The 26,137-nt window shown below is 37.9% G+C and overlaps 1 long non-coding RNA gene across 1 annotated transcript; it reads left to right on the plus strand.

Annotated features, from left to right (window-relative positions):
- The first annotated feature begins 19,130 nt into the window (after positions 1-19,130).
- Positions 19,131-25,651, plus strand: LOC146936935 (uncharacterized). Its single transcript, XR_015030792.1, has 4 exons — positions 19,131-19,341; positions 23,676-23,831; positions 24,272-24,650; positions 24,863-25,651. It is a non-coding gene; the product is annotated as an uncharacterized LOC146936935 (long non-coding RNA).
- The last annotated feature ends 486 nt before the right edge of the window (positions 25,652-26,137 follow it).

Raw genomic sequence — 26,137 nt, forward strand, 5'->3', positions numbered from 1 at the left:
GTCACCACAAAATTAACAAGGAGCATGAACAAATTATTTTGGATTTTTTCATAAGGTTTTAAGCACAACAGGGGGGGGTGAAAAGCAATAAACAACATGTGAATAGCAGAAAAAACAAGTAAAAAGGAAATCTGCCAAGAAAGAGGCTTAAGCCCAAGTAAGCTCCAGATCCAAGTGAAAACGGGCTGGGTTTGGAGTGGGTCGGTTAGACCCATGGGTTGTGGACTTGGATCCTTTCTCCTTCATAACACACACGCTGTAATCTCTCTTTTCTCTCCAACATTTTCACGCAGGCTCCCTCCCTCACAGTCCTAAGCCTCGTCTTCCCCACCACATTTACGGCGGCGGTTGGCCGGCCATGGGTGGCGGCGCCGCCGCCTGAACCTCTTTCTTATCCAAACCAAAGCAGCATCGCTGCAATTTCCTCCTCCCTCCACGTCTTCTTTTCACAAAACAAACTTCACACATGTACGAAAACCATCATCTCAAGCACTCACGCACATGATTGTGTTAAAGCAAATTCAAATCAAAAGCAAAACGACGGAGAACGAACGCACACAACGCCGTAAACGAATTTAACCAAGAACCGACGTGAACGGAAAAGCAACAACAGAGTTTCACGTAAGCAGAAACAAATTGGACTTTTCTTTCCTCTAAAATCAAATTCGATGCTGCTTGTTCAAAGAAGCGCGACGTAGGTGCCGAAATTACGATCAAAAAACGGAAATTGCTTCGAAGAAAAAGAAACCAGGTGTGAACATTACCTCTTGTTTCGGTTCTGCTCCTGTACGTTTTGGCCTGCTTCGCCTTCTTCGATCTCGACGACACTCTCTTTCGCCTCGTTCACTTGCTGGTTCGATCTGCTTCTGTTCCGATCAGCTTCGTTGCTAGATTCCGATTCGAAGCCGTTGATTCCGTTCCAATCTTCGTTGATTTTCTTCAAGTTTGGAATGTTGGAACCGAGTTGGATTGAAAGAGTTGATTGATGAATTGATGAATGTGGCTGTTTGATTCGGTTATGAGACTTGAATGATGAGGATGATGGTGGATTATGGTGGAGGATTGTGGTGGTTTAGGGTGGTTTTAGTTAGTTAGAGGTGAGAGAGAGGGTTGTTATGGTGGTTGAGTGGTGGTTAAAGAGTTAGTTATGGTGGAGAGGGTTAGTTAGGGAGGAGAAAGAAAAGAGCACGTGGTGAAAAAGAAAGAGAGAAAAGAGAGAAGAATTTTTATGATTTTTTTTGTGAATTTTGGAAAATGATTGGTGAATGAAAAAAATTGACCATGGTTTGACTTATATAGGCTAAGTCATTGACCTTGGACCAATAGGGTAGAGACATGTGGCACTTGGATCTAACAAACTTTTAAAGACCAATAACATTTGGACACATGGCACTTGGACTCTAACAAACTTAAAAGGGATTAAAACGTAAATAACAAAAGTACGAGGACTAAAATGAAAATTAAACTAAAATTGAATTGAAAAAGTAAAAATGAAAATTAACGTAAAGCGAGACGATTAAACACAACAAAGCAGATTAAAATGAAACAGAGATATTATGTGAAATGACCAAAATGCCCCTAGGGACTAAAACGACTAAAAACGACTCAAATGCAATTTTAAAATGATTTTTTAACAAGGGATTAAAGCAAGAGCTTATTCGAACAAATTAAAAGACCCAGAGACAAATTTTAGAATTTAAACAGGGTTTTAACACATGAAAAGACTAAAATGCCCCTAGGGGCAAAACTGACTCGAAATGACTCCAAACGCAATTTTTGGAAAGGGTTTTGACATAGAAAGAAACAAAGACTTATTCAAACTATTTGAAAGGACTCAACCAAATTTTTAAAAGACTGAAAGAAATTTTAACACAGGAAATGACTAAAATGCCCCTAGGGCTAAATTGACTAAAAAATGACCTAACTGATATTTTTTTGAAATGAATTTCGACATGAGATTGAAACAAGGAAAGACTCAAACAATTTTCAAAGATTAAAATGAGTTGAATGCAGGAAATGACTAAAATACCCTTTTATGTGAATTTTGCAAATAATATTGAAATAAAATGCAGAGAAAGATGCAATTGATCAGGGACATATCAAATGACTTATAATGCAAGAAAAGAAAAATTAAACAAGTATTTTTAGGTCCAAAATTAGGGTATAACAGCTGCCCCTATTTAAGTTTCTTTGTCCGGGGAGTCAAGAGACGAAGTCTTTGACGGGACGAAGATACTTAAATATTAACATTTGCACTGCTTTTGGACATAAAAATACGCTTTCAGATTTTCAAAAACATGAATGCCATGCAACATTTCATTTATGAATGCAAGACAAACGAACCGGAATCTACGGGCTGTGTCACACCACCAAGGGATTTATAGACATCAAGGTAGAAAGAACGGACAACAAAATGCACTTTCAGATTTTCAAACAAACACGAATGCCATGCAACATTTCATTTATGAATGCAAGACAATCGAACCGGAATCTACGGGCTGTGTCACACCACCAAGGGATTTATAGACATCAAGGTAGAAAGAACGGGCAACAACTAGACAGGTACAAGCTGTTCTTTGGATCGAACTTGCCACTTGACCGAGAGACACAAACAAGAGACGGGTACAAGCTGTTCTTTGGATCGAACTTGCCACTTGACCGAGAGATACAAACAAGAGACGGGTACAAGCTGTTCTTTGGATCGAACTTGCCACTTGACCGAGGAGATACAAACAAGAAACAGGTACAAGCTGTTCTTTGGATCGAACTTGCCACTTGACCGGAAATACAAACAAGAAACAGGTACAAGCTGTTCTTTGGATCGAACTTGCCACTTGACCGAGGAAATACAAACAAGAAACGGGTACAAGCTGTTCTTTGGATCGAACTTGCCACTTGACCGAGAGAATACAAACAAAAGATAGGTACAAGCTGTTCTTTGGATCGAACTTGCCACTTGACCGAAAACATAGACATATATGCAGGTACAAGCTGTTCTTTGGATCGAACTTGCCACTTGACCAGTAACAAGATACAAATTGAAAGTCTGGTTTAACAAGATACCAATTGAGGGTAAATTGTCATTGACTTGATTTGAAAATAGACATGACCATTTTTGTTGGCCCAAAAGTAAATTGACATTGATTTGAACTGAATTGACAGTTGAAATTGACATCAGCATTGACATTGACATTGACATTGGCATTGACATTGACATTGACATTGACATTGACATTGGCATTGACATTGGCATTGGATATTAACATTGACATTGACATTGACATTGGCATTGACATTTGACATTAACATTGACATTGACATTTGACATTAGCATTTGACATTGACATTGACATTGACATTGACATTGGCATTGGCATTTGACATTAACATTGACATTGACATTGGCTTTTAACATTGGCATTGACATTGACATTAGCATTTGACATTAACATTGACATTGACATTGACATTGGCATTGGCATTTGACATTAACATTGACATTGACATTAGCATTGGATATTTGACATTGACATTTGACATTGACATTGGCATTGACATTTGACATTTGACATTGGATATTGGCATTTGACATTTGACATTGACATTTTGACATTGACATTTGACATTTGCAATTGAAATTGAAATTGGCATTGAATTTGACAGTTGACAGTTGGATATGCAACATGTATGTATGGTATAACAAGATTTTTGGATGTATGAGCACATAAAATGCATGATTATGCATGTATGAATGCTTGAAATGCATGATTGGTTTGTAACTTGGCAGAGAAATTTCACAAAGGCAGACAAGACATTGGAAGATTGGGCACGTAGTGGCTCGTGCCGCAACATATTCACAGGGGAAAACCTCTTTGGAGAGACCGTCGTTGAGGGACGTATCAAAACCATGGCTGAGGGCAATGAAACTTGTAAAGGAGGACCCTTGGAAGGTTCTTGGATACAGGTCGCCGTTGCTAGGCGTGTCAGTGCTGGGTAAACTTTGGATGTTCGCATCTGTGGTCAATGCTTTTATTTTCTTTTCATTTTTTCATTTTTCAATCCCATTTTTGCCTGAACCGCCCTTTCGGGTTTTCGATTCACCGGGGAGTAAAATTCTTTTCATTGCCCCATTTTTGCCTGAATTGCCTTCATAGGTTGTCAATCAGCGGGGTGCTCATTTTTGCCTAAGCCGCCCTTTCGGGTTTTCAACTTAGCGAGCTTTTTATTTTCATTTTTTTCATTTTTTCATTTTCATTCTGTTTTTCATTCTTGCCATTGACCACAGATCGTCCTGGGGAGTAACCTGTTTGTAATATGTATTGAAATAGACATTGATGCTCATTCATTCATGCATGTTCCATTGAAATGTACCCTGTTGCTCAGGTTTGCTTTCAAAATAGACAGAAAAAGATTTTTTTAATTCTCAAAAACGTTTGTTTCAGACATTAACATTATCAAAATAGAAAGAAAATGTTTTGTATATAGCATTGAAAGTGGAAAGAAAAATAGAGTTTCAAACAATAGAAAGGCTCAAATTGATGTAGAAGAGTGAAAGTCAGCCAAAGGCATGGCCTCACGGATTTACAAAGCTTGGAAAATGGTAATTTTATTGGTTGGTGATACATTGAACACGATGACCGCTACATTTCATAGAAATTTTGAATCCACAAGTACAGAAGCCTCTGATGAAGAAGATCATTGACAGTTGCAGATGCCCCAAGGGGTGATGGTGATTTGCCAGACATAGTTACTTGTCTTTATTGTCAACCTCATTTTTGCATGAACCGCCCTTTCGGGTTTTCGGCTCATCGAGGCGCTCATTCTTGCCTGAGTTGCGTACAATCTCAGCGAGCTTTTCATATTCATTTTTTTTTGTCCCTAACTTTTGCCTGGATCGCCCTTTCGGGTTTTCGATCCACCGGGAAGCGCATTTTTGCCTAGGCCGCCCTTTCGGGTTTTCGACCTACCACGCTGTTCTTTTCTTTCTAGACAAAGTATTTCTTGACTATATCGGCATTAACAGGATTTGGGAGTTCAACACCATCCATGTGTGTGAGAATCAAAGCACCACCAGAGAAAGCCTTCTTGACGACATAAGGACCTTCATAGTTAGGTGTCCACTTGCCCCTTGGGTCGGGTTGCTGACTTATTCTTCTTTTCAATACAAGTTCGCCTTCCTTGAATTCTCGAGGTCGGACTTTCTTGTCAAAAGCATTTTTCATTCGCACTTGATACAACTGTCCATGAGTCATAGCACCCATACGTTTCTCTTCAATCAGATTCAACTGGTCATACCGACTTTGACACCATTCAGCCTCAGTTAACTTTGCTTCCATGATCACTCGAAGAGATGGAATCTCCACTTCCAGAGGGAGAACTGCTTCCATACCATATACAAGAGAGAAGGGAGTTGCCCCGGTTGAACTGCGCACTGTAGTACGATAACCATGCAAGGCAAAAGGCAGCATTTCATGCCAGTCTTTGTACGTAGTGACCATCTTCTGAACAATCTTCTTGATGTTCTTGTTAGCGGCCTCAACTGCACCATTCATCTGAGGTCTATAAGGAGAAGAGTTGTGATGTTCAATTTTGAATTCTTCACATAAAGCCTGCATCATGCTATTGTTCAGATTGGAACCATTGTCAGTGATGATCTTGTTGGGAACACCATATCGACAGATGATGTTATTCTTGATAAACTTGACAACCACTTGCTTGGTCACGTTTGCATAGGAGGCAGCCTCAACCCACTTGGTGAAGTAATCAATTGCCACTAGAATGAAACGATGTCCATTGGAAGCCTTTGGTTCGATTCTTCCGATCATGTCAATGCCCCACATAGAGAAAGGCCATGGGGAAGAGATAACATTGAGAGCATGTGGAGGCACATGAATCTTGTCAGCATAAACTTGACATTTGTGGCATCTTTTGGCATGTCTGTTGCAGTCACGTTCCATAGTTATCCAGTAATAGCCGGCTCTTAACAGTTTTCTTGACATGGTGTGGCCCGAAGCGTGGGTCCCAAAGGTACCATCATGCACATCATGCATCAACTTCTCAGCTTCTTGTTTGTCAACACATCTCAGCAAGACCATGTCATAGTTCCTCTTGTATAGGATTTCCCCGTCCAGAAGGAATCTGCTAGCCCATCGTCTCAAGGTCTTTTTATCTCTGTTGGAAGCACCAGGTGGATATTCACGATTCTGCAAGAATTGCTTGATGTTGTAATACCAAGGCTTTTTATCATTCACATCTTTGTCAGCTTGATCTGGCATATTTTCAATGGTAAACACATGAGCGGGTCTATCGAGACGCTGCACTTTGATTACGGGCACATCATTCCAGTGGTTGACACGAAACATGGAAGACAGAGTAGCAAGAGCGTCAGCCATTTGATTCTCATCCCGAGGGATGTGGTGCAGCTCAACCTTGGTAAAGTATGTCAATAGACGTCTTGCATAGTCACGGTATGGGATTAGCTTCTCATGATGAGTCTCCCATTCACCCTTTATCTGATTAATAACAAGCGCAGAATCTCCATAGATGTCAAGGTGTTTGATTCTCAGGTCAAGGGCTTCTTCAATGCCCAAGATGCATGCCTCATATTCAGCTATGTTGTTTGTGCACTCAAAAGTTATTCGAGCAGTGAAAGGAATGTGGTGCCCCTGTGGAGTTACAATGATGGCTCCAATTCCTTTACCATAAGCATTAACAGCACCATCAAACACCAATCCCCATTTGCTGTTGGGATCTGGCCCTTCATTGATCAGTGGCTCTTCACAATCTTTTGCTTTCAGATACATAATCTCTTCATCAGGGAAATCGAACTTAATTGGCTGGTAATCATCAAGAGGCTGACAAGCAAGATGCTCAGCAAGGACACTTCCTTTGATTGCTTTCTGAGCTTTGTACACAATATCATATTCAGACAACAACATTTGCCAACGTGCAATCTTTCCAGTAACGGCAGGCTTTTCAAAAATGTACTTGATTGGATCCATTCGGGATATCAACCAAGTTGTATGATTCACCATATAATGACGCAGGCGTTTGGCAGCCCAGGCTAAGGCACAACAAGTCTTTTCAAGCATTGTATACCGAGTCTCACAGTCGGTAAACTTCTTGCTCAGATAGTAGATAGCATGCTCTTTCTTACCAGTCTCATCTTGTTGACCGAGAACACAACCCACTGAATCATCTAACACTGATAGATACATAATCAAAGGCCTTCCTTCCACTGGCGGGACAAGGATAGGTGGCTCCAACAGGTATTCTTTAATGCTATCAAAAGCTTCCTGACATTCATCATTCCATACAACAGGCTGATTCTTTCTGAGCAGTTTGAAAATTGGACCACAAGTAGTAGTCATGTGAGATATGAATCTTGAAATATAGTTCAAACGTCCGAGGAAACCTCTGACTTGCTTCTCAGTTTGAGGGGCCGACATCTCTCTGATGGCTCGGACTTTGTCAGGATCAACTTCAATGCCTCTTTGGCTGACAATGAAGCCTAGCAATTTTCCAGATCTTACACCAAACGTGCACTTGTTAGGATTCAACCGCAGCTTGTACTTTCTCAGTCTTTCAAACATCTTTTTCAAATACACAACATGCTGCTCTTCATCACTTGATTTCACAATCATATCATCAACGTAAACTTCAATCTCTTTGTGAATCATATCATGAAACAGAGTGGTCATACCCCTTTGATAGGTAGCACCAGCATTTATCAAGCCGAATGGCATCACTTTATAACAGAATGTTCCCCACGGAGTAATGAAGGACGTCTTTTCTCTATCTTCAGGAGACATTCGTATCTGATTATAACCAGAGAAACCATCCATGAAAGAGAACACTTTGGATTGAGCAGTACTGTCAACAAGCACATCAATATGAGGCAATGGAAAGTTATCTTTTGGACTAGCTTTATTCAAATCTCTGTAATCAACACACATTCGAACTTTCCCATCTTTCTTTGGTACTGGTACGATGTTGGCAATCCACTCAGGATATTCAGCTGTCATAAGGAAACCCGCATCAATTTGCTTCTGTACCTCAGCCTTGATCTTAAGAGCCATGTCTGGACGAGACCTTCTCAATTTCTGTTTGACAGGAGGACATTCAGGTCTTGTCGGTATCCGATGTTCCACAATCTTGGGATCTAGTCCCGGCATATCTTCATAGGACCATGCAAAGACATCTGGGTAATCATGGAGAAGCTGGATGATCTTCTTTTTCACCTCTGGCTCAAGTGCAGCACCAATCTTGATCTCTCGCTTGTTCTCTTCAGTACCCAGGTTGATGAGTTCAATCTCTTCCTGGTGAGGCTGAATGGCTCTTCTTTCTTGCTCAAGCAGTCGAGTGATCTCATACGGTATCTCTTCATAATCATCATCCTCATCTTCAGCTTCATATACAGGGAATTCAAAATTTGGAGGAACCATAGGGTCACTGTGTTCAACGGGTTTATTATGGTTCAATCTGCATAATATGATTGGGATGATTTTAGAAAAAGTTTTTCATGCAGATCTTTGAAATTAATAAGAAAAACTCAGATGTTTTGGTTTTTTCTGGCATTACCATTATTTCCAAGAAAAAGGCACTAAAAATTAAAAAACAAAGAGTCGTGAGAAAGACGACAACTTTTTATTGATTAACGGCAATGCCGAAACAAACACGCCCTTACAAAGATATCACTTTCGCCTTGGGCAGAGCGAAAGGATTGTTATTTTGAAAACAAGAAACATGAGCAACAAAACACATTACATGGAAGCATGCATGACTAAGGGAACATCAATGGCTTCCCAATTTCTCACAGTGCCTCCTGGTACAACAAATGTAGGCACATGGCTTCTTTCAGCAGCATCTTCAGTAATAGCATTGATGAACCCAGCACTGTAGAAAGTTCCCTTTGAAACAGCAGATGTCGGGGAGAATCCAAGGCCTTCTTTACGCTTGTTTTCCAAAATCTGAATCACTTTGCCCCAGCCAGCAGCTTGTCCTGCTTGAACAGCCTTCTGGGCGTCTTTCAGCGAAGCTATGCTAGCACCAGCTCTCCGGGGTTCTGCACCCTCGACAGTCAAGCCTTGAAACGACGTCCCTTCTGCGGACCCTGCTTCAACACAAGAGAACGATGATATTTGGCTAACCAGAAATGCCTCCTCACCATATACGGTGACAACCTTACCGTTTCTCATGAACTTGAGCTTCTGATGCAAAGTGGATGTGACTGCTCCAGCGTCGTGGATCCATGGTCTTCCGAGGAGACAGCTGTAAGAGGCATTGATATCCATGACTTGGAAAGTTATTTGGAATGCTTCGGGACCAACGGTAATTGGCAAGTCCACTTCCCCGAGAACATCCTTGCGGGATCCATCAAAAGCTTTAACCAGGTAACTGCTACCCCTCAGAGAAATTCCATGATGGCTCAATTGCCTTAGTGTGGATTCAGGCATTACATTCAGAGACGATCCAGTGTCTACCAATACGTTGGATATCAGGTCAGATCCACAATGTACTGAGATATGTAGAGCCAAGTTGTGGCGTTTCCCTGCTTCGGGGAGCTCATCGTCACCGAACCCCAAGTTGTTGCAGGCAGTAATATTACTCACTATCCCATCAAACTGATCCACAGAGACCTCGTGGTCAACATAAGCTTGCTCGAGTATCTTCATTAACACCTTCCTGTGAGCTTCTGAGCTCATGAGCAGAGACAAGATGGATATCTTTGATGGGGTTTGTAGCAGCTGGTCAACAATCTTATAGTCACTTTTCTTGATAAGCCTCAGGATTTCGTCCAGATTGGACTCTTCAATAGATTGTCCTGCTGGGCCGGTGTTCTTGTCAACAGGAGGAGCAACTGGTGGAGTTACCGTGGCAATAGGTGTTACCACCTGTCTTTGAAACAAGGGCGGACGGACTTTTCCACTTCTCAGAGCTGTAACTTCACTAGCAACATTATCAACTGTAGCTGGGGATACCAGAGGTACTTCCACCCCATTTTCAACCATGGTTGCATTGTATTTGTAGGGAATTGCTTTGGTAGAGGTATAAGATACAGGACCAGGTAGCCTGATCACCAGAGGCTCAACATTCTTTGCACTTTCAACAGGAGAATCATGGAACACTGGCACGATCACACATACATCACTGGCAATCAAGTACTTGTCATCCATCAGGCTCTGGATATCATTTTGCACAACACAACAGCCCATAGGATTCTGCAGACATTCTGAACAAGAATCATGATCATGTTTGAACAGATAAGCCCGGCAGAGCTTGATATGTAGAGGTACCAAGGGAGTAACGACATTGCGGACATCCAACATGGGATCCTCTTGAGGAACGGGAATCCTTTCAAAGGCCTCAATCATATTGACAGCAGCATGGTTTGGAAGCGGGTTGTCAAGGACGTGAGGAACGCTATTCTCAAAAGTCAACCGCCCTTTTTCTATCAGATCTTTCACAATATATTTCAGAGCAAAGCAACCTTCGACATCATGGCCTTGAGCACCCTGATGGAATTCACATGTTAGGTCCTGACGGAACCTGGGAGGCAATGGATTAGGCGGAGGCCTGCCTGGTCTAGTGACGCAGTGTCCCTTAGCAAGTAGAGTTGGGAGCAGCTCACCATAAAGCATTGGTATTGTTGGAAAAGAAGGTTTGGGTCGGGGACCCTGTTGTTGCTGCCGTTGCTGTTGAGCAGGAGGCTGTTGTTGTACTTGCTGGGGGATAGCATTGACGGGCATTGGTGGTTGACCCGGTGGTAGAGGATATTGCTGATAGAATGGTGGGAAGAAAGGATGTTGAGAGTATTGCATGTAGTGATAAGGCAGGGGTAATTGTGTAGCAGCTGCAGATGGGTTACCAGACACCATCCCTACGTCAGATTCTTTTCTCTTGTGATGACCGTTACCGTACTTCTTTGGTGCACTGTTTGATGATTCACCTTTCTCAAGGACAATAATACCATCTCGGACGGCCTCCTCTAATCGAGTGCCCATTGTAACCATATCAGAGAAGTTGTTAGGAGCAGAGACTATCATTCTCTCCTTATATTCCTTCTTCAGAGTCTTCAGGAATGTCTGTGTTAACTCTTCCTCATCAAGTCGAGGAGAGACACGGGCAGCTGCCCCTCTCCACCTTTGGGCATATTCACGGAATGTTTCATCTGATTTCTGAGATAGGGCTTTGAGAGAGTCCCTGTTTGGCCTCAGACGGGTGTTGAACTCATATTGACCTTCAAAAGCAGCAGCGAGTTCCTCAAAGGTATGGATGTTATCTTTGCTCAGACTAGTGTACCAATCTGCTGCATCATCCGTCAAGCTACTCTGGAAGCAGTGGATCATCAGTGCATCATTGTCGGCATAGTTAGCCATCTTTCGGACATACCGGATAACATGGTTGTGTGGGCAAGAAGTCCCATTGTACTTGTCAAATTCTGGCTCTTTGAATTTCTTCGGAACCTCAAATCGGGATACCAAGCACAGATCACGAGCTTTAGCAGGAGCACCATTGTTTCCTCGGCTAGCCTTGACCTCACGGAGTTCTCCAGCCAACTCCCTTAACTGTCTCTTCATAGCTTCCATTGCGGGATCTTGTCCACGCGGAGTATCGACATCAATCACCTGTTGTACAGTGTGTACAATAGGGTCGGTAACAACGGTAGTCACCTGAGGCATAGCAGTAGACACAGGAATCTGTCCTTGACCAGCAAAACCAGAGACACCAGCAGCAGTATTAGGAGAATAGAATGGTGGGAGGCCATAAGGACGGCCGTTGGGTATAACAAAACGAGCATCAGTAGCCACAGTAGACAGTGGGATAGAGGGAATCACCTCAGCAGTAACTGGAATAGAAGTGGCTGGTTGTTCCTGTGCAGCCATCATGGTGGACATAGCGTCATGAGCCTTAGCCAGATCTTCTTTCATAGCAGCCAATTCGGCCCGGAGCAGAGCATTTTCTTCTTCAAAGTTAGCCATTATCCTTCTCTTGTGAAATCTTGTCTGATGAATTCTATCTGGTTGGTAGACTTTGCGAACACGAGCCACTTTTCAGACTGCGGCGGACAAAACCAGGAGGCAATGAGCACGAGAGAAGTTTTTTGCGGTCAATGAATGCATATGATGCATGAAATGTGTTAATGCATATGCAAAAAAGACTCTTTTTGTGTGTTACCGAAGGGTTTTAGACAAATTATAAACTCGTAAACATTACTAAACAACAATTAACATAAACGGGAAACACACAATCAACATATGGTTTTACAAGACAATTTCAACATGAACAAATGGAAATAACAACAGAAAATGGCAATCCTCAAGCATAGGAAGTGGAATCATCGTCCTCAGAGTCGGACTCATAGCTGCAGTATCGTGCATAGAAGTCACGGGCCCCCCTAGCTCTCTTGGAGTCCCTCATAAGCAGTCTATCTTTCTCCTCAATCTCTCTCTTGGCCTTAGCTAACTCTTTCTTCAGTGTCAAGACCTCATGAGTCTGCTGCTCACCCTTTCCATCCAAAGTCATGATCAAGTTCTCAGCCTCATAGTATCTAGATCTCCACTGATGCTTCTCCCGACTCTCCATAGCTAGATGCTCCTGATACATCTCCTGGGTAGGTGGGAGTAGAGGCAAAGGCATGGTAGGAACAGTTGCAGACACATATCTCATAGAAGGGTAAGGCATACCAATTTCCTCAGCTCGGCTTATCACCCACTGTGTATAGGCCTCATGAGCAATACCGGACCTTACACCCATATGCTTCACCTCTTTCTTCCGAAGCTTGGTCCAAGCATGCATGAAATCTTCTCTAATTCCGGTGGGAGCACTGGGGTAGTGAAAGAAGTAAGGAGCTGTAGCAAGATTGATAGGTTTATCTTTCATCGGAAAACCAAATTGTCGCAAAGCAAGCTCCGGGTTGTAGTTGATTCCACCCCGGGTACCAAGAAGAGGTACATTAAGAAACTTTCCACCACCAAAGATAATTTCCTTAACCCTAGAAGCGGGAGTGAGCCAAACCACTTCATTAGGAGTGAGAGCCATAATCCTCTGTGAAATAGACCAATTCCTCGGATTGTCGTGGAAAGACTGCGGAAGGTGCGAAATAAACCACCTATAGAGGAGAGGCACACAACAAAGAATGTATCCACGACCTTTGCTGGAACGGTCGTGAATAGCATGGTATGTGTCAGCTAGCAAAGTAGGAACCGGATTCTTGGAGTGGAAGATCATAATAGCATTCATGTCCACGAAGCCATCGAGATTCGGAAAGAGAATAAGCCCATAGATGAGAAGTGCAAGAATAGCCTCAAGAGTGTCCTGACAAGTGGTATTGAGGTTGGCTTTCCCAAGAAGATACTCTGAAGTGAACCCTCGGATATGTGCCTTAGTAACAAGATTCTTGGAGACATCGGTGGTCTTGAGATAGAGATCCTTAGCAATAACCAATGGAGGAAGAGGATTTTCAGGTCCTGAGAAAGGTATCCCCTTAGCAATAGATAAACCTGTCAAGGAAGAATAAGCCTCTAGAGTAGGCACCAACTGAAAGTCTGGAAAGGTGAAGCACCGACACCCCGGATCATAGAATTGCACTAAAGTGTGCACAAGTTTCTCATCCACATTAGTATGGAGAATAGGAAGTAAAGCCCCGTAACGGTGTCGGAAACCAGTCGGATCCTCAATCTTGAGTGCCAAATCTCTCAAACTAGCCAAATCCACTTCCTTGAACTTGTAGGACTTAGTCATCTTCATGCCTACAATGTTTACAAATTCAACTTGTCTAAGCCCTTCGATAACAATGCATGACAAAAGTTTATGCATGTATGCATGTATGCATGAATGCATGATTATGTTCAAGTTCGGAGAAAACATGGTGGGTTTGAAGTTCAAAGTCGAGGAGTCATGGGTGGACACGGTGTCCGGTGAAACTAGGGTTTTAGGATAATAGTAACCGGGTTCTAAAAAGGTTCCCAAGTTGCAACCTCTCCGACGTATCTCATGGTGCCACGAGACAACACTCGCGCCATGATTATACATAAGAAGGTCTAACTTGAGTGTAGTATCGCGTGACGACTAAAACTCGAGACGACACTCGGTTTAGTCTCCGCACTACGTCCTAGAAAATGGCCATGGATGGGTTTGGTTATCTACGGTTCATAGCGTCATAGAACAATTAGAAGTAAAGTGCCTAAACGCGACAACTCGCGCCGACAACATCACCCCCAAAATGCCTCAGCTATGTGGGATTGATCGCATAATCCAAAACACGAGGCAACCCCCGGAATGAATTGTCGATTATATCCCTCCTAAATCCTAAGTTCACTCAGCCCGGGTGCAGGACTTTTGATATTCTCACCCCACACGTTTGCAAGAAATTAAACATTTATTCACATAGGAAAGCAAGTAAAAGAAACAAGTAAAAATGAAAGCGCAAGCGTGGAAATAAAGACTAGGCGTAACTCTCGAATCTCCCCAGTGAAGTCGCCAGCTGTTTTATCTTGGTTTTCGGGTGTCAAACATTGATTACGTTTGAACCTTTTTAACCGGTGATATCTTATTTTTTCTTGGGAAGGGAAAAAGTAAGCAAAACCCTTGAGAATCGAGGTCCGGGAGTTGTTTTCGCTACGGGAAGGTGTTAGGCACCCATAACGACTATAGTAACCTATAGGAACCGTCTTTAATTTCTACGCGCGCGCTTTATTTTTTAAATGCTATTTGAAAATGTTATTTACACCTAAGAGTTACTAAATGAAGAATTGGAGGGAGAAGAATGTTTTTGAATTTTTATTTTAGTTGAATTGAAGGAATTTTGTTCCTTGCCTACGTACCCGTTTAAGGGATCAAATCCACCGTAGTTCTCTCTCAAAAAATGTTTTTGTTTTTGTTGGTTGATTTTAAGTTTGAAAATGGATTTTGAAGAATAGAAAGAGGCCTCAAGGGCATGAGATTAGGAAATAGTGAGGTTGAATTAGTGAATTGCAAAAGAAGTCAAAGTTTGATTATTTTCATTGAAATTTGATTAAGAAAATGGAAAAGAAGATACAATGGGATATTGGATCCCAAGGTTTATTTGGAAAAGGTTTGAGCGATGTTATTCACATTTGCTTGGAAAATTGGTTTTTTCTAAGTATAAATCCTAGGCATACATCTAAACATACAATCCTAAACATACATCTAAACATGCATATTCTAGCTACTTATCTAAAGTGGCGTGTGTGCATGTGTCGGTGCTTGTGTCGGTGTACATTATTAGAGTCCATTGTCCTTTACATCATATCCTAGATACATTCTATGGCCTCTTTGCCAAGAATTAAAAATGACATGAAAGTAAAATATTACAAGAATTCCTAAGTTTTTTACATTCGAAGTCTTGGTACAAATTAAATTGCAAAAAAGGAGATGAAGATGCAAGATGAGATGCTTATGAAACATGAAGAAGGATGTTAGTATAACAAGATGCAATATAGGAAAGAATAGGCAAGAAAATACCAAACAAGAGGAGAAAATTAATAAAGGTAAAGTGGTAAAGTATGCTAGAGATTAATCACAATACCTCAATATGCACATGCCTTGTAATTCTCACATCATAGCAATTTTCAAATAGGTTTCATTGCAGCCACAATGTGAGAATTACAAGTTCGTACTCAAACTTGAAGATCATGATATGTCCTAGGCACCTTTAACACTTTTATCTTCACAAACAAACGTTTTTTATGACTTGTAAAACAAACGACTAACCACAACACCTCGACATTCAGTAAGAGCACATCAAATACAGATGTAAACTCAACATAAATTCACATATCACCAATCAATAACATGTATCAAGAGTTGGAGTCGAAATCATGCAATTTTCCATAGCTTTTAACACTAATCATCACAAATGAGCAAGGAAATCATCTCATCACCTTTTTTATCAATTTCATGTGCAAAAACGTTACAAAGTCACCACAAAATTAACAAGGAGCATGAACAAATTATTTTGGATTTTTTCATAAGGTTTTAAGCACAACAGGGGGGGGTGAAAAGCAATAAACAACATGTGAATAGCAGAAAAAACAAGTAAAAAGGAAATCTGCCAAGAAAGAGGCTTAAGCCCAAGTAAGCTCCAGATCCAAGTGAAAACGGGCTGGGTTTGGAGTGGGTCGGTTAGACCCATGGGTTGTGGACTTGGATCCTTTCTCCTTCATAACACACACGCTGTAATCTCTCTTTTCTCTCCAACATTTTCACGCAGGCTCCCTCCCTCACAGTCCTAAGCCTCGTCTTCCCCACCACATTTACGGCGGCGGTTGGCCGGCCATGGGTGGCGGCGCCGCCGCCTGAACCTCTTTCTTCTCCGAACCAAAGCAGCATCGCTGCAATTTCCTCCTCCCTCCACGTCTTCTTTTCACAAAACAAACTTCACACATGTACGAAAACCATCATCTCAAGCACTCACGCACATGATTGTGTTAAAGCAAATTCAAATCAAAAGCAAAACGACGGAGAACGAACGCACACAACGCCGTAAACGAATTTAACCAAGAACCGACGTGAACGGAAAAGCAACAACAGAGTTTCACGTAAGCAGAAACAAATTGGACTTTTCTTTCCTCTAAAATCAAATTCGATGCTGCTTGTTCAAAGAAGCGCGACGTAGGTGCCGAAATTACGATCAAAAAACGGAAATTGCTTCGAAGAAAAAGAAACCAGGTGTGAACATTACCTCTTGTTTCGGTTCTGCTCCTGTACGTTTTGGCCTGCTTCGCCTTCTTCGATCTCGACGACACTCTCTTTCGCCTCGTTCACTTGCTGGTTCGATCTGCTTCTGTTCCGATCAGCTTCGTTGCTAGATTCCGATTCGAAGCCGTTGATTCCGTTCCAATCTTCGTTGATTTTCTTCAAGTTTGGAATGTTGGAACCGAGTTGGATTGAAAGAGTTGATTGATGAATTGATGAATGTGGCTGTTTGATTCGGTTATGAGACTTGAATGATGAGGATGATGGTGGATTATGGTGGAGGATTGTGGTGGTTTAGGGTGGTTTTAGTTAGTTAGAGGTGAGAGAGAGGGTTGTTATGGTGGTTGAGTGGTGGTTAAAGAGTTAGTTATGGTGGAGAGGGTTAGTTAGGGAGGAGAAAGAAAAGAGCACGTGGTGAAAAAGAAAGAGAGAAAAGAGAGAAGAATTTTTATGATTTTTTTTGTGAATTTTGGAAAATGATTGGTGAATGAAAAAAATTGACCATGGTTTGACTTATATAGGCTAAGTCATTGACCTTGGACCAATAGGGTAGAGACATGTGGCACTTGGATCTAACAAACTTTTAAAGACCAATAACATTTGGACACATGGCACTTGGACTCTAACAAACTTAAAAGGGATTAAAACGTAAATAACAAAAGTACGAGGACTAAAATGAAAATTAAACTAAAATTGAATTGAAAAAGTAAAAATGAAAATTAACGTAAAGCGAGACGATTAAACACAACAAAGCAGATTAAAATGAAACAGAGATATTATGTGAAATGACCAAAATGCCCCTAGGGACTAAAACGACTAAAAACGACTCAAATGCAATTTTAAAATGATTTTTTAACAAGGGATTAAAGCAAGAGCTTATTCGAACAAATTAAAAGACCCAGAGACAAATTTTAGAATTTAAACAGGGTTTTAACACATGAAAAGACTAAAATGCCCCTAGGGGCAAAACTGACTCGAAATGACTCCAAACGCAATTTTTGGAAAGGGTTTTGACATAGAAAGAAACAAAGACTTATTCAAACTATTTGAAAGGACTCAACCAAATTTTTAAAAGACTGAAAGAAATTTTAACACAGGAAATGACTAAAATGCCCCTAGGGCTAAATTGACTAAAAAATGACCTAACTGATATTTTTTTGAAATGAATTTCGACATGAGATTGAAACAAGGAAAGACTCAAACAATTTTCAAAGATTAAAATGAGTTGAATGCAGGAAATGACTAAAATACCCTTTTATGTGAATTTTGCAAATAATATTGAAATAAAATGCAGAGAAAGATGCAATTGATCAGGGACATATCAAATGACTTATAATGCAAGAAAAGAAAAATTAAACAAGTATTTTTAGGTCCAAAATTAGGGTATAACAAATGGGACCCATAAAAAAACGTGTGCTGACTACTTTTGTGCCAGAAACGCGTGACAACACAGTGGAAACAGTTGTGTAATTTCATAAATTATAAGGTTAAATATGTTTTTGGTCTCTATAAATATGTCAACTTTTCGTTTTAGTTCCTCTAAAATTTTCCTTCAACTTTTAGTCCCTATAAAATTTTCAATCTTCACTTTTGGTCCCTCTTTTAAAGTAAACTCATATGTAGAATTCGTATTTTTTAATAAAATTTTCCAGAAAAATTCAAAATATTATAAGAATCATTTCAAAAAAATTTTAAATTTTTTTAACAAAACATGAATTTAATATGAATTTTAATATTTTTTACGGTTAAAAATTCATATTTAATTTGTGTTTTGTTAAAAAATTCTAATTTTTTTTCAGAAAATTGTTTTAGAATATTTTACACATTTCTGCACAATTTCATTAAAAAATACATAAACTAAGTTGAAAATAGGGACCAAAAGTAGTGATTGAAAATTTTATAGGGACCAAAAGTTGAAGGAAAATTTTAGAGGGGCTAAAACGAAAAGTTGACATATTTATAGGGACCAAAAACATATTTAACCCTAAATTATATATATATATATATATATATATATATATATTTTTTTTTTGTGATGACCGGGTTTGAAACTCAGGCCTTACATATATTATGCATGTCCTAGGATGGTTGTAATTTCCCTTGATAGGGTATATTATTATGAGCAATGCTATATCTCTAGAAAAATAACATCAAGAATTCTTCAAGAATAAAGAATAGCCAATCACAATGCACTATTTGCCACAATTCAAGGAGGTGTGGCTGAAAAATAGGAAGTGGACAAATAAATCATCCAATTAAAATTTGCCAACTGTGTCTTGAAAAATTCTTGAAGCTATTTTTCTTGAGAAGTAGCATTTTCCTATTATTATTATCAATTAAATTGAGGTTTATTTCCTTTTAAGAAAAACCGTTTCATTTTATTAAATTATTGAAACCTATTAGAAGTTTTGAACCCCATTCTCTGTCTTTCTTCTACTACATCATCATCCTAATATTTGTTTTCGTTTCTCTTAAATCTCAATTTATTTTCTTCAATGTTTTGTTGCTTTTTGTTCAAATTTTGGTTTTTACTTTGTTGATTGATGTTATTTTTTTCAACACTCTTCATGATGCAGATCTAAATTCCTCGAGCGCCCTCCAAATTGCTCATCAGCTGAGAAGGTATGTAACTTTTCTTAATCAATTTAAATATGTAAAATAATTTTTAATTTTTGTATTGAATATTATAGGCTACACGGTTATATTCATCAATGTCTTATAGATGCATCCTTCAAAGAAAAAAAGTCTTATAGATGCACATTATATAGTGTTTAATTAAACTAATTTTCATCCTTTCAAAAAAAATTATACTAATTTTCATATTCATGCTTTGAGAAAGGTTGCACAAGACTATGATCCTACCTATAATATATTTCTTAAATAACTAAAAAAAATCATTGTTCTATTATTTTGATCGGTAAAAACTCAATTCTTTACATAATTGTTTTCATTATTTTTCAATGTGTTTTTATTGTATTTTAATCTTGTGATCGATTGTATTTTAATGTAAATAGTTATAATTTTTTCTTTAATATGCATTTTAATCTTGTAATATCCTTTGAACTTAATTATTATTATCATTATGTCGGCTACATTATGACATGTTTAAAATTATTAACTCTTTATAGTAATAATAATAACTGTTTTTGTGATAAAATAATAATAATAATAATAATAATAATAATAATAATAATAATAATAATAATAATAATAATAATAATAATAATAATAATAATAATAATAATAATAATAATAATAATAATAATAATAATAATAACTCTTGTAAGTGATAAGGTATCTAAAGAATAGTAAATATGAGGTAATATTACTTATCATTTTTTTTATTTTTAAAAGTATTTTTTTTCCAATTCACTTTTGTAGGTTAGATAACGACTATTCATTATGAGGATGTTATTTTCTTCATGTCTTTTATGAGGATGTTATTTTCTTCATGTCTTTTATCTTTGCTAAGATTTTTTCTCTTTAAGTAGTTGTATTTTATCTAAGCTAACTAACCTCACAATTTGTTGATAGTAGTAAGAATATCAAACCTTTCAAAAATTAATTTTAAAGTTCTTGACATTTTTTAAAAGAATTATTTGACTTGGGTTGTAGATGTTGAAATGTATTTAGCTGTGAAAGGAAATGAAGATGTCATCAAATAAGAAAATAAGACATTTGATCAACTAAACGCATGACATTGATATTTCCTTAGTTACATATTAATGAAGATCTTAAGAATGATATCCTATTATGAAAGATTCATTTGTGCTCTAGACTAAATTAAAAGAAAATATGAGCACCTAAAAGTCATTCTTATTTTGAAATCTCATTATAATTTGATGCACTAGTGTTTGAAAGATTTTAAATTATTAAATGCTTATACTTTTGTTGTATACAAATCACTTCTTATCCAGAGTTGTTAGGATAATAGGTAACTGATGAAGATCTATTAGAAAAACATTCTCAACTTTTCTTTGTATTGAAAAAGGGGTTTACGAAAAATTTTGGATTGATTTCTTTTCTTCTTGTGGTTGAGCAAATCAATGTGCTTTTAATAAAATAATCATGAGGTTCACCCCACTGTTGCTGTTCTATTCCTAGAAGCGAATGCATCACACCAAAATAATTTTGAACAAGTTCTTGATCGTAGTCGTGTGGAAGTAATGAAAAGAAAAAAGGTGTGAATAAGGATCAAAACAAATATGAATATTCTTTATGGATTGAGACAAAGGTCAACCAAATGCTTTGGTATACCACATGTATGAGACCAATGACCTTTGCTTCTACATTGATAACAAATATTCTCATTTGTTTTGATAATCTATGTACCTTTCAATTTTTTATTCTTTTCATTATTTTTCCACTTCTAAAGAAAAAAAAGAATTTTTGAAATTTCCATTACGGTTATGAGCATGACCACAACTGTGACCACGAGCTTTTCCAAAATGATTATGTTGTGATCCATTCACATGTGAATGGATCATCACTAGTGGGGTGCGCTTCATGATTTTTTCATTAAAAACTAATTGTTTTGCTAGAAATCAATTTAGAATATCTCTTAAACCTCTTTTCTCGATATTGTTCTTGCAGTAGTCATTGGATACGTGAAAAGTTGGGAATGCTTTTTTTTTAACAAATCTTGATTTGTTACTTTTTCTCCACAAAACTCTAATTAAAAAGTGATTTTGTATACCGCATTATTATAAGCAATTATTGTTTTAAAATAATGCAAACGCAAGTGCATCTAATTATAATGAGCTTTTGAGAGAATAATGGCTTTTATGTGCTCATATTTTTCTTTTAATTTATCCTATGGCACAAGTGAATATTTCACAATAAGATATTTATTCTTACGATCTTCATGAATATGGTGATGAAGGAATATCAATGCTTTTCCCTTTTGTTGATCGGATGCCTTCTTTCTATATTTGATGACATCTTCATTCTCTTATAGAGCTAAATACATTTCAGCATCTGCAACCCAAGTCAAATAATTCTTTCCAGAAATGTGAAAATTTTCATATTTTAAAACTTCAAAGTGATATTTGGAAAGATTTGATATTTTTAATGCTATTATCAAATTGTAAGATTAAACAAGTTAGATGAAATATAACTAATAAAATTTTAAGAGAAAAGTCGTGAAGAAAACAATATCTCCGTAATGAATAGCTATTATCTAATGTCCAAAACGAATTTTAAAAAAAAACTTTAAAAAATAATAAATAATTAACTCTTATTACTATTATGTAGGTGTGTTATTGCCTAACGTATAGGAGTTAATATTTTATTGAAGGAACGTACAAGAGTTATTATTATTAGAAAAAGTTAATAATTCTAAACATTGCACAATGTTTAGAATTATTAACTTTTTCTAATAATAATTCTAAACATTGCATAATGTAAGTGTAACAAAAAAAACATTGCATAATTTAATCAACAAATAATAAAGTTCAAAGGCCAATACAAGATTAAAATACAAATTAAATAAAAAATTGTAATTACTCATGCAATAAATAATACACAATATAAAAAATAAACATAATTTCTTTTGGCATAGTAACACATGCACAAGATTAAAATAAACATTAAGGATGATGGATGTATAACTATTAAATTCTTGAGTTCTTCAAGAACTTAATGATACTCCCTCCATTTCAAAATACATGTCCATTTTGGAGAAATTGCAATAACCAAGAAACCAAATAAATTTTCTTATTTTTGATGAAATTATGTGTGTGTTTTCTATAATTCCCTTAGCCATTTATTATTTCATTCTATTTTTTCTGTCTCTACAATAAATATAGAAGGGTATTATTGACAAGACAATAATTAATGTTGCATTGAAACTTGAAAGTGACAAGTATTGCGAAACAAAATTATTCTCCAAAATGGACAAGTATTATGAAACGGAGGGAGTAAATCTAATCAATTAATTCGTGCAAAGCAAATATTATTGGATGCATCACTCTTGAATTATTCAATAAAACTTGTTTTGAGTTTTTACAGCTCTAAATAATGAAAACAAATATTTAAGCAATGCTTTAAGGATGCGTTATTTTTTGAATTCTACAAGAGTTCATAGAGAATAAAATTGCGATTTTCTTAAGTCGTTCAAGAACTATATTTAATGTCATCAATCTCTTGTGCAATTCTTCTAGGATGAATGACTTTGGAATTTAGTATAAATAAACACTATATAACTTGCATAATAACGATAATGTGTATCTATAATGCACTAATTCCAATTGATGTAATTGTAACAATGTAACTTATAATCATCGATACAAAAATTAAACTAATTGAAATATTAAAATAAATTAAGAAGAGTTGTATACCTTTTAAAGTTATTAAAGCGTGTTGATAACATGTTATGAAAAACAGAGATGGTGAAGAGAACGAGAGAAAAGTGAGAGTTTCAATATCTGTTATGTGTACAACTCTATTACAAATGAACCCTTTTTATAGGAAAATACAAATTAAATATATATGAAAATACAAGAATATGGATAAATGAGCCAATTGTTTGGACTATTAACTAATGGGCATCCACCCTTGGTGAACCACCCATAACATAGTTATATCAATGATGTGAAAAATAGAGATCATGGACATAAAGAGAGAAAAGTGAGAGTTTCAATTTCTCTTATTTTGTAGCTCTATTACAAATGAACCCTATTTAAAGAGAAATACGAGAATATAGAATACAAGAATATGGATACATGGACCAATTGTTTGTCCTAATAATTAATTGGCATCAAAGCATAACATATACCTTCGTATGTCTGTCGAGTATCAATGATATGCCTATTTAGAATCTTTGTAAAAAGTCTACAACATCCTTTTGAGCGTGGGCTACCTTGTTAAAAATCTTACCAGAAAAACCAATGGGATAAAAGTCTACAACATCCTTTTCAGCGTGAGTTAACTCACACATCGTTAGTTATCTCATGCAGATTATAAACCCAGCGTGACTTAAGTCACGCTGCGTGCGGTTATAACACAACAAGTCAGAAACATAATAGTCATTTGCAAAACATTTCAAAAACATCACAAAGTGCGATTTTCGTCATTCTTGCGCCATTCAAACTCAATTTCTCCCACAAAATCAAGTAAGTATTTGCATTGCCCTTTTTTGGTTTAAATTTTGGTATTTTTGGAGAAATTTTTAATTTTAGGTTTATATAAATTTGGTTTGCATGTTAGTTTTTTTTGATGAATTAAGTTATAAATTGTTGTTTAGAAGTTGATTAGAGTAGGTTTGATTGAAATGTGGTAGGTTAGAGTTTAGGAATTGTTAGAAATTGTGTTGAACTCTAGTGTTTGATAAAATGTCTCAATGAAATTTTGTTTGTTTTTTGAGTCGTTAATGATGAAATTAGCTAGTAATTGGTTTGTTATTGTTGATTATAGTTAGTTTGACTACAATGTGGTAGTTTACAGACTGAAATGACACTGCCAAAATTTAAATGTTATAGTTGAATAGTTAGAAATGACACAATGTCCGTATGAAATAAATCATTGATTTTTTGCTTTTTGAAATGTTTTGTAGATATTTTTCAGAGGGCTGATAAACTTAAATCAGGGAGGGAGTCTGCTACAGGGAGTGTATAGAGAGAAAAGGTGGCACAACGCCCTCCTTAGGTTGGTCGACAGAGAGGAAGGGGCACGAGGTGTGGTAGGGCTGATGATGCGGAGGGATCATCGTCATAGGCGGATGCGTCCCAGATAGTGGACCCGACGCAGTATCAACATCAGCATGAGGCGTATCAACCTCAGCATCAGCATGAGGCATATCAGCCTCAGTATGAGCAGGCTCACCGAGGGTGAGTCTGAGAATGAGCAGAGGATGGAGTTCGAGGTCGGACCGCATGGCTGTCGCTTCTACCGAACTTCGGTAAACATGTGGCATGCAGGCTACGGGTCCCAAAGTAAGTTTAATTGTTTTATTTTATTTTAATGATGTGTTATTTTAATGATGTTTTATTTCATTTAAATTACGCACGTTCATTTAAATTGACGCATAATAATTTAAATTACGCGGTTCATTTAAGAATTAAAATTTATGTTAGAATATGTCATATTTATTTACTTATTATTTTTTTAACGGTGTTGTTGTTTGTTTATATTTTTTGTATTTCAGTTTCAAAAGTCGCATAAGGTGACCGGTGTCTCGCACGGGAAGAAGCTTAGGCTTAGTAACTTGACAGTGCTGGCGCCAGGAGAAGCAAATGACTGCTTCTGGGAGCCGGTGAATGATTTTGGTCTTGTCCCCCTCCTTAAGACTGGGTATGACAACATCACTTACGGGCTCGTTTATGCCTTGTCGGAGAGATGGCATGAGGACACCAGCAGCTTCCATCTGTCCGTTGGGGAGATGAATGTCACACTAGAAGATGTGGCGTGTCTTCTATACATCCTTATCATTGGGAGGCTCATTGAGGAGGAGGAGGAGTTATCTCATGACCAGGGCATTGACTTGCTGCAGGAGGAGCTAGGTTTTGCAAAGGCGGAGGCGAAGGCTAAGGTGAAAAACAATGTGGTGGGTATGTCAGTTACATTAATCTGAAGAGGTGTTACGAAAGACTGTTAAATAGGTGTAATCAGCTGGTGGAGCCTGCAACAGACGAGGAGGAGGAGGAGAAGAGTGCTGTTAGGATCGCCTGCATTAAGACATTTTTGTTGCTCTTGCTTGGCTACACCATTTTTGCCGACAAGAACAACAGAAGAGGGCCCTCAGTGGAGGGTGTTTTTTGTTTGTTTGTTTGTAGAAGTTTGTATTTGATACATGGGGTTTTGTTTGGCTGTTCCGTATGTATACGGTGCACTTTTCTTTTGTATTGCTTTTAAGTCTCCTAGCCTAGCATTCCTTGTGCTTGCTAGGATTCTTTGTGTTTTAAATAAATTCCATTTTAGCTTCTTTAAAAAAAAAGAACAACAGAAGAGTTAATCTTTTTTCTTGCTGGGGTTACAATGTAATGAGGCACAAAAGAGTTAATATGCTATGGCTGCTTACGCTTCAAGATTTGAACAGGTTGGTCGACTGGTCATGGTGCGGAATGACACTTGCTTTCCTGTATAAGGAGCTTTCTGTTACCTCCAACTCAGTTGTTAGCGCCGTTGGTGGTTAAATGACCTTGCTTGTGGTAATATATTTTTTTCTTATTTTTTTAGGGGATGATAAATGAATAGTTGTTTGTATGATACTTATGCTGGTATAAATTTGTCTCTTTGTGTTTGTAGGGATGGATTATGGCGCACTTCAAGCAGCTCATTCTGAGGAAGCGTGAGCTAGTGTACTAGCGTGCTGACCCGCTTGTGGGTAGATGGAAACCTACCAGGAGCTATACTGATCCTGGACACTACAGAGGCCTAATGTCATCTGGAGGTCATACCAATGTTGGCAAGACCTAACACC

Source organism: Medicago sativa, chromosome 3 (genome assembly GCF_051527215.1).
Source record: "Medicago sativa cultivar Bolivia chromosome 3, Bolivia_mono, whole genome shotgun sequence".
In the NCBI taxonomy this organism is placed as follows: Eukaryota; Viridiplantae; Streptophyta; class Magnoliopsida; order Fabales; family Fabaceae; genus Medicago; species Medicago sativa.